Consider the following 14,151-nt stretch of genomic DNA (forward strand, 5'->3'; position numbering starts at 1 on the left):
ATGAAGCCTTGTTGAAGAACAAGAGCTTCTGACTCACCTTAAAAAACAGGAAGAACTTTCTGACGGCAAGAGCTATTTGAGAGTGGGGTGGTCTCCCTTGGAGGGTGGTGGGCTCTCCTTCCTTGGAGGTTTTTAAGGAGAGGCTGGATGGCATCTGCCATGGATGCTTTAGATAAGATTCCTGCATGATCCCTTCCAATTCTACAATTCTACGATTCACCTAACTTTTATCACAAAGAGAGCTCTGGTGGATCAGAATAAAAGTAAATGTAATCAAGTATCTTTTATTCCACAGCAACCAACCAGATGCCTCTAACAGGGTGTTAAGTGTCTCCACAATCGCACAATTGGACTTAGAATCATAGAATTGTAGAGTTGGAAGGGACCCTGAGAGTCATCTAGTCCAACCCTCTGCAATGCAGGAATCACAATGCAGGACTCTCAACATGCTTCTTCTGAACAAGGAGGTTTCATTTGCCTCCATGGTTAAAACCAACTGGTAAAGGTAGGGTAAAGGTAAAGGCCCTGTAAAGGTAGGGTAAAGGTAAGGGACCCCTGGACAGTTAGGTCTAGTCAAAGGCGACTATGCGGTTGCGGCACTCATCTCGCTTTCAGGCCGAGGGAGCCAGCATTTGTCCACAGACAGCTTTCCAGGTCATGTGGCCAGCATGGCTATACCACTTCTGGGGCAACGGAACACCATGATGGAAACCAGAGTGCACAGAAATGCTGTTTACCTTCCCGCCACAGTGGTACCTAGTTATCTACTTGCACTGGTATGCTTTTGAACTGCTAAGTTGGCAGGAACTGGGACAGAGCAACAGGAGCTCACCCCATCGTGGGAATTCGAACCACTGACCTTCTGATTGGCAAGCCCAAGAGGCTCAGTGGTTTAGACCACAGCACCACCCACGTCCCAAAAATAGCCCTGTATGGTTAAATTACTGTGAACCTCACTGGGACCTCACTGAGATGAGCAAACAAAAAATATAATAAATAGTAACAAAAGTGATCACCACCACAAGGGTCATAGACACTTCCTAGCTGTATGCTAATCTACCCCAATATGAGGAAACAATTTGCCTTCTTATTTAGAAGGGGGAGGTTTTCTGTGCTTGCTTTGCTCAGCACCTCAGAATACTTCAGCAAGGTGAGCTAATCCACCTCCTTGATGAATAATGTAGGAAAGCACCCTGACTTTTCAAACAAATCCATACATTAGAGTCTGTTTCAAACAACTTTTTGCCTCACAGTTGGCATAGAGGAGACAAGGCTACGGATGGTCTTGTGCATTTGTGAATCATTATTGTAGACAATATTTTCCTCCACTGCACTTTTCTGTCCTAACATTTTTTCCCTTGTAATGAAATCCATTCAGCTGTACTGGAAATGCAGGCACTTTATAGAAAATCTTTAACAGCGCCGGCACAAATGGATGGGTCTTATTTCCTCTCTGCAGTGCGAAGATTTGCAAAAGCATTGGTGGCAAATGTTTACCAAGAAAACAGGGGAGGAAGCTGATGGAAATCAAATCCATCACAAACACCCACTGAGATGCAAATGGCTGCAACAACATACAAACACCACACAAAAAGAACACACATACACACATACCTTTTCTTCTCTTTTAATTCCTCGCCATACAAATGGACCGCAGATGATGCTAAAGCTAAACTGTTACCAGGAAGGGCCTGGTACCTCTCTGCTCCCTCACCCCTTTCCATTTTCATCTTGCATCACAACCTGATCCACAATGCATGAACTCAGAAACAAGAGTAAATACATGTGGACACTGAGGACCAAGTTGTTGCACACCCATACAGCGGCACGGCAGAATGTCCACTCTTTGTTCCAGACCCAGGGCACAGCAAAAGATGCCTAGATGAACTCCTTGGGCACCAGAATGGAGCCCACGTTTCCTGCATAAGATGCAGAGAAAATAATGTGGCTTCTGGATATCAGATCAAAGCTCAATGATTGTTCCCATCTGTCTCTATGGGAGAATCTCCAGCTACAGGACATCCAGTTCTGTGGGCATTCATCTTGGAGCTATCCTCTGAGAACAAAGGAGCAAGCATGGTTGCTTTTTTCTTTTCTAGGTTAGAACTAGAAACTTTTCTACCCAAATTATGTAGTTCCTACAATAAACTAAGAGACAACAACTAAACACCTATTGTTTAGTTAAGCCACAAGGACACACTAGTCCAATTTACAATGAAAAATCCAAGAACGTACTCATACGAAGGGGCAAAAATACCCAAAATGAGGGGCAAAGGAAGAGATGAAGTCTCTCTTCCCTGCTTCATCCCATCTTTCTCACCCACTATGAGTTAATGTGGGGCTCTGCTTGTTGATATTTGAAAATGGTTGCATGTGTGCTCCCCGCTTTCCATGCATTCTCTGCAGTACCAATAACTAGATGTTCTTGATTTGCTTCCTTTGTGCTTGTCAAGGTGGAGTTTTAGAGAGCTGCTTGCTTCGCCTACTGTAGATGGTGCCAGCCAGAGAGAACGATTCTGGATGCCAGCCTGGGCTTGGAAGAGAATAAACACAGAATGGCAATGTGTGTTCCCTTTTCATCCTTCCCATCTGGAACAGAGCTGAAAGTGACCTTATAGTTTGCAAATTATTGGCCTTTGGATATGGGATGGAGACCAGAGGATTCACTAAGTAAGAGAGAGGGAAAGATTGCTGTCCAAGAATGGCAAAGCCTGGATTATGTTTCCCCTGGCGAAGACTTTTGCAACCTAAAAAAAAAGCATAATTGGTGCCTGCTTGGAGATGGGGAGGGAGAGTAAACAATTCACCAGGAACTTGAGAATGAATGAGGGCTGGCAGAAGAGTATGCGGGGAGCCTCGCAGAGCTGTGGTTCATTCTAATGGAACTACAGAAGGAAAAATCCTGGCTGGGCCGGGGAATGTGCTCCCTCTTCCCCCCAGACACACAATGCTTGCTTTCACAGTATATTTATTCCACCCTTCCTTTCCTCCATTTGAATTGGTGCAAGGTATTGAGAAAATCTGGTTCTTTGTTTGGGGTAGGGGACTTTTTGCTAACTTAGTTACTTATTATTACAATCAGTAATAAGACAATAATTTAAATGATAAAGTCAACAATTAAACAACAGAATAAAACAATAAGCAGGATCCAGCCAGGGCCATCTTACCCATAGAGGCTAGTGGTGTGGGGTGCCTGGGTACCAAGTTCTGGAGGGTGCCAGGCAAGAGTCTGGGGAACACCGAATAAGCATGCTGAGTGAGCAAGGGTGTGTGTGCTGCTCCCGCTGAGTGTCGGCTCGGTTTTTTCCCTTTTAGCCTGCAGGCGCCGAATTCTGCGGGGTGCCAGAAGGCTGAAAGGGAAAAAACCGAGCTGACACTTGGCAAGCACACGCCCTTGCTCACTCGGCGCAGGCCTGCTCACTCGGTGTGCTCGCTCACCCAATGGGTTGAGGCGCAGGAGTGCACGGCGCCCCTTCTGCTAGCCGTCTTTGTCTTCGAGCCAGGCATCAGGTACCGTGGATCTCCATGGGGCCAGCTCCTTCGGCCTGCTCGCCACCCTCGCCCATCTTCACCATGCCACGCCGAAGCAGCTCCGTGCCCGGAGCCTCCGCCTGCCATGGCCACTGTGACATGAAGCGGCCAGCCAAGCTGGGTGGTGCCACGTCCAGCCTCTGCCTCTTCCCCGCCAGAGGAGCCGCCCTCCAGCCACTGCCCACCTCTTCTAGCCCCATAAAGCTGGGCGCTTCGCCGGCAGTGCCGTCCTGTCCCAAGAGGCTTCCTTCGTCACTGCTGGTGTTCCCTCCCTAAAAAAAGGTAGACAACTCTGAGAAATGGAATGGGGGGGCGCCGGAGGAATATTTGCACCACGGCACCAGATATGCTAAAGACTGCCCTGGATCCAGCAGAGGGCAAGAGACCCACTTCCAGGCTCTAGACTGCTTAACCATTTACACCAAAGGCCTGGGGGAACATGCATGATTTAACTTTGCATCCAAAGTCCAGTAGAAAAGCTTTAATAGTGGGCAAAGTTCTGCAGGCAAGGTGCCACCACAGAAAAGGCCTTGTCTTGTCTAACCACATACTTGGCCATAAAGAGCCAGTGGAGCAAAAGCCCCCACCAACCTCAAGGCTTGGGGTGGTTGATCCAGGGAAGGGTGTTCCTCTGATACTTGGAGCCTTGAGCTGTTTAGGGCCGTATGTTTCAGTGTTAACATTTTAAATCTGGCAATGTATTGACAGACAGTGGATAACCTACAAAATAGGAGTAGCATAACCTCGTCCTAATGGTCCAACCAGAAATTCCCAGTTCCAGCCATTATTCACCCTCATTATACATCCCATTATTCAGGTGCTACTAACAGGGTCCTGAAAATGAAGTGTAAGGCAGACACATTCAGTCCATGATGAAGGATAAGGAGTTCGTGGATGATTGATAATAACACGCTACCGAGAAGTTCAAAGCAAATGCTTGACACAAATGGCAGTTTTCAAAAATGAACATTGTGCATGTTTTTAAAGCGGGGAGGAGGCACATTATCCATTGTACATCACTTTAATAGCCAGGTTAAAGAATCCCGTGGATGCTCATTCGGTGGGTTTTGGAGTGTTCTCTGCTTGTTTTCATTTCCTCCCTCCCTCCACGGTAAGACTGCTTCTTAGCGAAGCTTGCAAGTTTGGTGATGTCTGGAAGCTGTTGCCAATCAGTGTCAACAATACTGGGCTAGATAGACCTTCCTATGTTGCTGTGCATTCAAGGCTTGCACTCCCCCTCCCCCACTAAACTATGGACCCTCAATCTGCATTCCTAAAGCCCTGTTTTGACATCTAAAGAGGGCTAACATCACTACAGTATTTATTTATCAGGGGTCACAGCAAGCCAGAGAAGAGGAGGATCGTCTCTTCATTTAAAAAAAGCGCACATGCACACACAGACCTTTCATCTTGGCATAAGAAATGATGGACTTGACTCAGATGACCCACATCCTGCCCTGCCCTGCTTGATGTTCTCCTCCGCCGCCCTCCTTCCTCTCTCTCCACCCTCCCTGCTTTCCATCCCAGCCCTTTGTTCGGCTCATCCTCTGGCAGCCTCACCTCTCTTCCTTCCCAGAACTTCACATCTTCAAGGCTCCCTTTCATTTCTGCCCCCTGGGGAGCCTCAGTGTCTCAGAAAGCGAGAAAACAATATATGGGTTGGAAATGGAGATTAGAGGAGGGCGCACAAGCAGGACATCGGTGCCAGGGTCCCCCCCCCCCCACTTTGGATTTACCAACCTGCTCTTCACTTTTGCCAATGCTGAGCATGGCACAGAGCCACAGGAGCCAGAGCAGGGGCTGAGTTGGCAGCCTGGACCGGCAGAAGAGCTGCCCAGCAGGATCCAGAGCTGCATCAGCAAAGCCAGGTCACTAAGATGCTGCACCAGCAGCTAAAAGGCAGAGGTGTCCATAGTGGACCTGATCCTGGAACTCAGCAGGCCCCAATCCAAAGCATGCACTAACACTTGCTGCCTCCTCTCTAGTAGATCTGAGAAAGGGAGAGGCTTTAGAGTGACTGCTAAAGGAGCTCTGCACCTCCAGTGCAGGGCTTCAGTGGGGGCCAAATGTTCTTCCTCACATTTCCAAAATCAGTTTGCTCTATCATCCATCTATCCATCTATCTATCTATTTGCATGCCAAGGCCCTGGGCCCCCCAGTTCCCTTAGGTAATAAACACACAGACACAAATATTTTAGGTTAATGGGATAAAATAGGCCACAACTTTATTGGTTACAGATGTAAGCATTTTGGCTTAGGCATTGGGTGAAACCAGACCATATCACGACTCCTGCCCGTCTGAAGGGAGTCTCACTAAGGGTAAACCACCACTAGGGGCAGCCTTATGACATACATCAAATAGGACTCCCCCACGGGGTCCCCACTGGGGTCGTGGCATGGCCCTAGCCCACGTCTAGACTTCAGACAGGGTCCATACCCCCGGATCACTTTAACAAGGTACTCTTGTCAAGGAGGGGCAGGCGGAGGCTACAAGCTCCCCTCCCATAAACAAAGGCTTACCCAATACCTAACCGTACAAAGTTGTGACAATTGCTACAAGGTAGGCAAAAACAAAATGGCTGGTGCCAATTTTCCAAGTGGAAAAATTCCTCCCCAGTCCCACCAATATGGCGGCCGACATTTGTCCATAGCAAGGTTGCTGTTATAGCAACTCATAAAAAGAGGGCAGGTGGGCTGGGAGATGCGGCGAGGAGACAAAAGGAGGACGCCACAGTTTACAGAGGCAGCAGCCATGCCCTCAGCTGTGCCAATTGGACAGCCAGGAGCATGACATGGCTGGGAGTCCCCATGATGTGGGCAGCATCTCTCCACACCCCAGCCAAGTCACTGGGAATGCCTGGTCCCAAACGCCTGGCAGCAACACCGCCCACCAGGGAAGGTGAGCGGACCTATCTATATCTATATCTATATCTATATCTATATCTATATCTATATCTATATCTATATCTATATCTATATCTATATCTATATCATCTATATCTATATCTATATCTATATCTATATCTATATCTATATCTATATCTATATCTATATCTATATCTATATCTATATCTATACCTATATCATCTATCTATCCATCTATCCATCTATCCAGTGCTTTTTTTCTTAAAAAAAATATGTTTAAGGCTACTCTCAATTTTCTACTCATATTGAAATACTGCCACCCAATGAGGCTAAACTTAGATTCACAAAATCTTTAGGGTTATGCGTACCCCCACATTCCCCCAGAAAAAAGCACTGTATCTGTCTGTCTATCTATCATCTATCTATTGCTCTTGGCTCAGCATTTTAATGTGCATATTTTCCATACTATAGAAAAACCACAGTCAACTAGGTGGACCAATAATCTTGCTCAGTATAGAGCAGCTTCTTGTATGCTTGGATTGGAGGCTCTGCTTTGGTGACTCATCCCACAATGAAAGCAGCTCCAGACTGGATGGTAAAGATAAGTCCTATCCTTTCTATATCAAGCATGATGCTGTGGCTAAACAGAAGAGCCTGGAGCCCTCTTCCTCAGGCCCACTATGCCTATTGAAACTGGAGTTTTCAAGCCCCAACTCCTACCCCCCCCCCATTTTTTTGCTGGTTGCTGCCAGTAAACCCCCAGGCATGAATGTACACAGGGGTGGGCAAGGAGCTATCATTTATTGTTGTTGTTGAATTTATATCCCACCCTTCCTCCTGAAGGAGCCTAGGGCATTAAACATACCCATAATGAAAGCATTTTTAAACAATTCTAGGGACAGTGGGGCAGAAATATGAGGGGCTAGGCCAGAAGAGAAATATGTGGCCAAGGATTTAGCTAGGTGTACTGAATCAAGACGTGGCCAGTCCTCCTCAGCTTTCCATCTACGGGAAAGAACCACAACTCAGTGGTAGAACATCTGCTTTGCATGAAGAAGATGCTAAGATCCAGGACAAGACATCACCTTTCACCCAGACATCAATTCTGCCTTTGAAATCCCAGTAAGAGACCCCTGCCTGAAACCTTGCAGAGCCGCTGCCCATCACTGTAGACCAGTGTTTCCCTAACTGGGTCTTCAGCTGCTTTTGGACTACAGTTCCCATCATCCCTGACCACTGGTCTTGCTAGCTATGGATGATGGGAACTGTAGTCCAAAAACAGCTGGAGACCCAAGTGTGGGAAACACTGGTGTAGACAGTACTGAACCAGATGAACCAACAGTCTGTCTTCCTATAAGGCAGTTTCCTATGTTCCTCTTTGGGAAGGGCCAACTTCCTATGCTCTCTAGCTGTGGCTCTCCAGGATTTCATGCAGGGATCTCTCTTGTCTCAAACTGGAGATGGTGGGGAATGAACCTGAGACCTTCTGGGACCTTATCTACTGTCCCTCCTGCCTCTGGGCCTTTTCCCTCACCCCACACCCCCTACCTGGTTCTGCTCCTCTTGTCCCGTTTCTCCGTCCCCTGCCTGCCTCCAAAGTATCTTAGCAAATGTTGGCTGCCACTTGCAAACATTTGACAGGCAGGTGCCAGCTTTGAGCCAGCATGGTATGTGCAAGCTATCGGGCTGAAGATGGGGCAGGTAATCGCTGGAGATTTAGCCAGTGCCCCATCTTTCAGCTGGCTGCCGGCCGACCTCCTTGACCCCATCTCATCCATATGCATTTCCCAGAGACACCTTGTACCTCTGCATTTTGACATGTATTATGGACAAGAATAACACCAAGGGATCCAACCCCCCCTTCCTCCCCCCTCCGGTCTTTTTCAGCACAGGGCAATAATGAGCGTGCACAGTAATAGCCGGCTCTGGGAAAGCGGACAAAGCTGGAGTTTGCTGGACCTGTGGGTTAATAGATGGAGAATTGTACTCTTGGAAAACCAGTTTGCCCTCTGAGCATTATCCGAACAATTGCAGAGCCTCTCATCTCAGCTAAGCCGGCTACGGGCAAAGCTTGTGAGGGGGAAGCGTGCTGGAGAGATGCATTTTCTGACAGTGAGAAGGTCAGGCAGACCGAGAGCTGGGACGTCGGCTGCAGCCATCTTGACATTTCATTGTCTTGCATTGATTCAGAATCACAATGTCGCTGGACCATTAGGAGGGACGTGCTAGGCTCTGCGGAGGATCTGCAGAATGTTTTCCGGTTTCAATTTTTGACTTAAAACAGCACCTATTTTAGTGGCAGAACAGCCCACTACCATCGCCACCGCTTACATGTACAAATATGCCCTTAAAAAATATATATAATCCCATTCAAACCCATGTTTTCCCTGACCACTGCTTCTGCACCATTTCTGCCTTGAGGGCACCTTTGAAAATGGGTGTAGCCTTAGGCATCATGGACTGCATCTCCCACCATCCCCAGTCAGAATAGTCCTGCTGGCTAGCTGGGGCTGATGGGAGATGTAGACCTAAGCATTTGGGACAGGAGCAGCAGCTGAGAGAAAGCTGCCAAAAGGTGTTGAAAGACTTCTCTGATGGGTTCTCTGCAACTCCTAAGGCCACAACTTCCAGAGTCCTGCAGTGGAAGCCACGATGACATCTCAACTGGCTTATGACTAGTTTACATGCCTAGTTGTTGTAGGAAGAGGGCTGAATGGGCTGATGGGTCTTGCTAGGATCAAAAGCTGGTATTAAAACGTTCTACAGATTTTTAAATTCTTTTAAATGATGACTTTTAGAAGACATCTGAAGGCAGACCTTTTTAGGGAAATTTTTAATGTTTGATGTTTTATTGTGCTTTTAGTATTCTGTTGGAAGCCACCCAGAGTAGCTGGGGAAAGCCAGCCAGATGGGTGGGGTATATTATTATTATTATTATTATTATTATTATTATTATTAAATTACTGTTGGGTACCACCTTAGCATTTTCAATGAAAGGTGGTAGAGAGTGTTTTAAATAAACAAATGACTAGTAGATACTAATAGATAGGCTTCTCCTCCATGAACTTGTCCAGTCCTATTTCAAAGCCATCTCTGCCTCTTGTGGGAGTGAGTTCCATAGTTTAATTCTATGCTGTTTGAAGAGGCCTTTCTTCATTTTGTCTCTTCCGAATCGCCCAACATTCAGCTTTGTTGGATGCCTATGAGTTCTCCTCTGATGAGAAAGGGAGAAAACCCTTTCTCTATCCATTTCCTCTATGCCACGCATAATCTTATAATCTTCTATCATATCACCTCTTGCTCAGAGCCTCAAATGTTTCTTCTGAGGGGAGCTGTTCCATTCCCTTGATCCATTTGGTTGCCCCTTTTTCTGGAACCTGAGTCCTTCGGTTATAGGGCGGAATAGAAATTAAATAAATAATAATAATAAATTCTAGGTCTCATTCTGCTGGTTGCCCCTTCAAATGTTAAGCAGCAAGAAATCCAAGCACTCACTCAACAAGGGAGCAAAGCTACTCCTGGCTCTCCTACAGGCAGACCGACATACTAAACGTATAGATGTATATAATTTCTTAGTACTTTCAAATTACCTTTTCAGACTGATTATAAATGGCTAGAAGCACCCTGCGACAAGAAGCCCTTCATTAAAGTCTATCATGCATGGGGCATCATTCTTGTCTCCTCCCTCCATTGAACTTGGTTCCAGGATCGCGGCGATCATCTGGAAGAGGGTTCTCTGTGTTGCTGAACCTTGTTTGGCCTCTGCCAGAAGCTGGACATTTAGTGTCACTGCTGATCCCACTCTGTGGAACACTCTTTCAGCAGAAACACAGCAGGTACCCTCCCTTTTGACTTTCAGGTGTCTCTTGAAGACTTTTCTGTGCTGGCAGGCCTGTGCAGCTGCATGATTTTTATTTTTGATTGCCCACAGTGGTGTGCGATCAGTGGACTAGGGGGACTAGGCTAGTCTCTTAAATGTTCCCCTGGCGTCTCCTTCCCAGAGCCCAGGAAGCTTCTGCCCAGCTTAGGGAGTGAGGCATGATGCTCTGAGGGGTCCAAGAGCCTTCCTGGCACATTCTCAAAGCCCACCTGACTTGGGGAAGGAGGCAAGAGAGTTCTAGCATACTGTCCGAGGCTTGGTGTGATGTTGTCAGGACGTCACCCTAACTGTGCCCCTATGAAAAATTTCAGCGCACACCACTGATTAGCCACACCACTGATTTTTATCTGTAGTTTTCAAATGGCACTTTCTCTTTTAACATTGAACACCAGCCTAGTATTTTACGATACAGTGGTACCTCGGTTTAAGAACTTAATTCGTTCCAACGCTAGTGGGGTTTCAAGAAGCACTGTAAAAGTTTGAGATGTCAAAAAGAAATAGAAAGGGGAGGGAAGACAAATGGCAATACAATGAAGGGAATGCGTATTGAAGAGTAAATATGGATGATTACCAGAGAAGCGGAAGGAAGTCAAAAAAGATTAATTTGTTAAAACATGGAGAAAAATGTATAATTGTGTTGGAAAACTAATAAAAATATTTATTAAAAAAAAGAACTTAATTCGTTCTGGAGGTCCGTTCTTAACCTGAAACTGTTCTTAACCTGAAGCACCACTTTAGCTAATGGGGCCTCCTGCTGCTGCCGCGCCGCCAGAGCACGATTTCTGTTCTCATCCTGAAGCAAAGTTCTTAACCCTAGGTACTATTTCTGGGTTACTGGAGTCTGTAACCTGAAGCGTCTGTAACCCGAGGTACCACTGTATAGCAGTATAGGAATACAGTTACAAATAAACTAATTTAGTAATCCAGAATAAGTACACAAGAAGAGCCTGCTGGGTCAGGCCAACCAGATGCCTTTGAGAAACCTGCAAGCAGCAGGATTCAAGCACAACAGCGCCCTCCCCTCCTGTGGATTCCAGCAACTGGTATTTGGAAGCATAGAGACCTACACATGGTCCCCTGATGCCTCTGATCCCACAAGATCACTTTAGCCTGTTCTAATATTTGGATTTGTGATTTTTTTCAATTTTTGAGCAGGCACAGAACAACATGCAATTGGGAACGAGGAGGGAAGTAGGCCACAGGGTTAACCGAGCTGGAGAGTTGCAGGGTTAGGTTTCTTTCTCTTAGCTTTGCTCTGAGGAATTGGGTTGGGGGTCTTCAACCAGGCAGCAGTGGAACATATGCCTGCACTGCCCAGCACAGGCTCGCTCCCAAAGGGGCGTAGCGCAGAGGGTGCCCTCCCAGGCGCAGGATAGCCGCTTGGGTGTCTGGAGTGGTGTGTGCGTCCTGCAGCCAGGGGCAGAGCGAGCTGCCCATGGGGGCGGAACAAGCCACTCACAGGGGCAGAGCAAGCCACCCATGGCGGACATTTGGCACCCGCCCGCAACTCCCAAGCCTCCCCCAAGCTGTCAAAACAAAGAGGGAAGGGGGGAATGCAGCCGGCCAAGCGGCACAGCTCCCCCCCCCCCTTACCCCGACGGTTTGGGATAGGCCTGGGAGTTGTGGGAGGGTGGCACGCCGAATGTCACTCCCCTCAGTGAGGGCACCCAGGGTAGTTTGCCCCCACTGTCCCCCCTTCTTATGCCCCTGCAGCCAGGGAAATGGATCTGTTAATCCCCCAGTGCTCTTCCTTTGTGACGTGGGTGTAACCACAAATCAAGTAAATAAATAAAAATACTTAACTAAAAGTAGAAATTGTAGAAAGATTTTGACAGATTTTTTCTGAGCACTTGGGGTCAGAAGAAAGTAATTTAAAGCAACTGTTGTTGAGACATTTCATTCTGAATCAGCTAGACAGAGCCAGACAGCAGAGGATGAGGATGATAGTGATGATGGTGGTGGTGGTGATAGTAATTTCTTATTTATACCCCGCCCACTCTCGGTGGCTCCCAACAGAATATTAAAAACACAATAAAATATCAAACATTTAAAACTTCCCTAAACAGGGCTGCTTTTTGAGATGTCTTCTGAAAGTCAGATAGTCGTTTACTTCCTTGACGTCTGATGAGAGGGTGTTCCACAGGGCGGGCGCCACCACCGAGGAGGCCCTCTGTCTGATTCCCTGCAACCTCATTCTTGCAGGGAGGGAACTGCAAGAAGACCCTCAGAGCTGGATCTCAGTGTCCGGGCTGAACGATGGGGGTGGAGACACTCCTTCAAGTATACTGGGCCAAGGCTGTTTAGGGCTTTAAAGGTCAGCACCAGCACTTTGCATTCTGCTCGGAAATGTACTGGGAGCCAATGTAGGTCTTTCAGGACCGGTGTTATGTGGTCTCAACGGCCACTCCCTCCCCCCCAAAGATAAATCCTGGCTGCCTGCCCCTCCCTAACATAAATCCTGGCCACACCCAAGCTTTGTGACCTGTCCTTTGATCTGGCTGCATGCATTGTCTCCCAAAAACAGAATTCTGCATCTCGGACAAGAAGGCTACTCCAGGAGCAGAGAGGAGTGAATGGAGGCAGAGGGAGAAATGGGCCGGATTTCCTGAAGAAACCAGAGGCCTTTCTCCTGGGCATAGTCGGCCAATCGGTGTTAAAGAAGGACAGAACTTTCTTTATGTATGCCACAACAGCAGCAAGAATTCTTATCGCAAAGTACTGGAAGACACAAGATCTACCCACCCTGGAAGAATGGCAGATGAAGGTGATGGACCATATGGAACTGGTGGAAATGACTGGCAGAATCCGAGACCAGGGAGAAGAGTTGGTGGAAGAAGATTGGAAGAAATTTAAAGACTATCTACAGAAATATTGTAAAATTAATGAATGTTAGAATGATGTTGGAATGAAGCTAAGGGGTTTTTAGTAGCAATGCTACAAGGAGTATGTAAAAATGGACTGCTAACAGATGAGAATATACAGTTATTATATATTAAGACAAAGATTTAAGATAAAAACAAAGAGGGAAAGGATTTGCTGAAGTTAATTTACTGAACTGGAATACAAAAAGGGGAGGTGTGAGGAGGTCAGGGAAACAAGTGAATGAAAGACAAGATATGGAAAGATTGATTTGTTTTTAATTGTTTTTACTTTTTTGCATTTTGTATTCTCTTTTTTCTTTTTTTTTCTTTTTTTCCCTTTTTTTCTTATTCTTATTATTATTATTGTAACTTCTTTTTTTATCTTTGAAACTTTAATAAATATCTTTTTTAAAAAAAAGAAAGAAATGGGCCAGATTGTGCCTCTCCTCCATCCGAAGCAAACAGGCGGATTGTTTCTCTTGCTAGCTGGTGGGGCTGCTGCCGCTGAGCCAGTGCGCGAGTGCCTTTTCATGTGCCGAGCCTTTTAAAGGCCCTGGGAAGCAATTCCAACATTTTTCTATAGGTGCAGGCAGATAATTGAATGCTTTCAAAGACCACTGCGAGGCAAGGAAAGTTCAATTTGGCATCGGAGTGTTCCCTGCATTGACCGAGCTTCGTGACTCGGTTATGTGTTTCTCTCCCTCAGCAGAGGAGCTGAATGACTCCCTCTCTGGTTTGTCTCTGGCAAAGCACTTATGCGAGGGAGTGGGGGAAGAGATGGAGAAACGATCTCAAAATCGACCTGGACACTGGCCGGGAAATAAATAAACAAACAGACAAAAGTGATGCCTCCTTCTTTCTCTAGCTTTCGAGTTTTAATTTGCCTCTTTTCTTTAGCAACAAAAATTTGCTATCTCTCCAAAGAGAAAACGTGGGGCAGGGGGGAATCAAAGGGAAAGAGGCCTCAGCCAGGCCTCGCCAGAAACAGCCAGGCGGATTTCTGCGTAAAGCTAA

Source organism: Podarcis pityusensis (assembly GCF_964106645.2).
Source record: "Podarcis pityusensis genome assembly, chromosome: 15".
NCBI classification, from domain to species: domain Eukaryota; kingdom Metazoa; phylum Chordata; class Lepidosauria; order Squamata; family Lacertidae; genus Podarcis; species Podarcis pityusensis.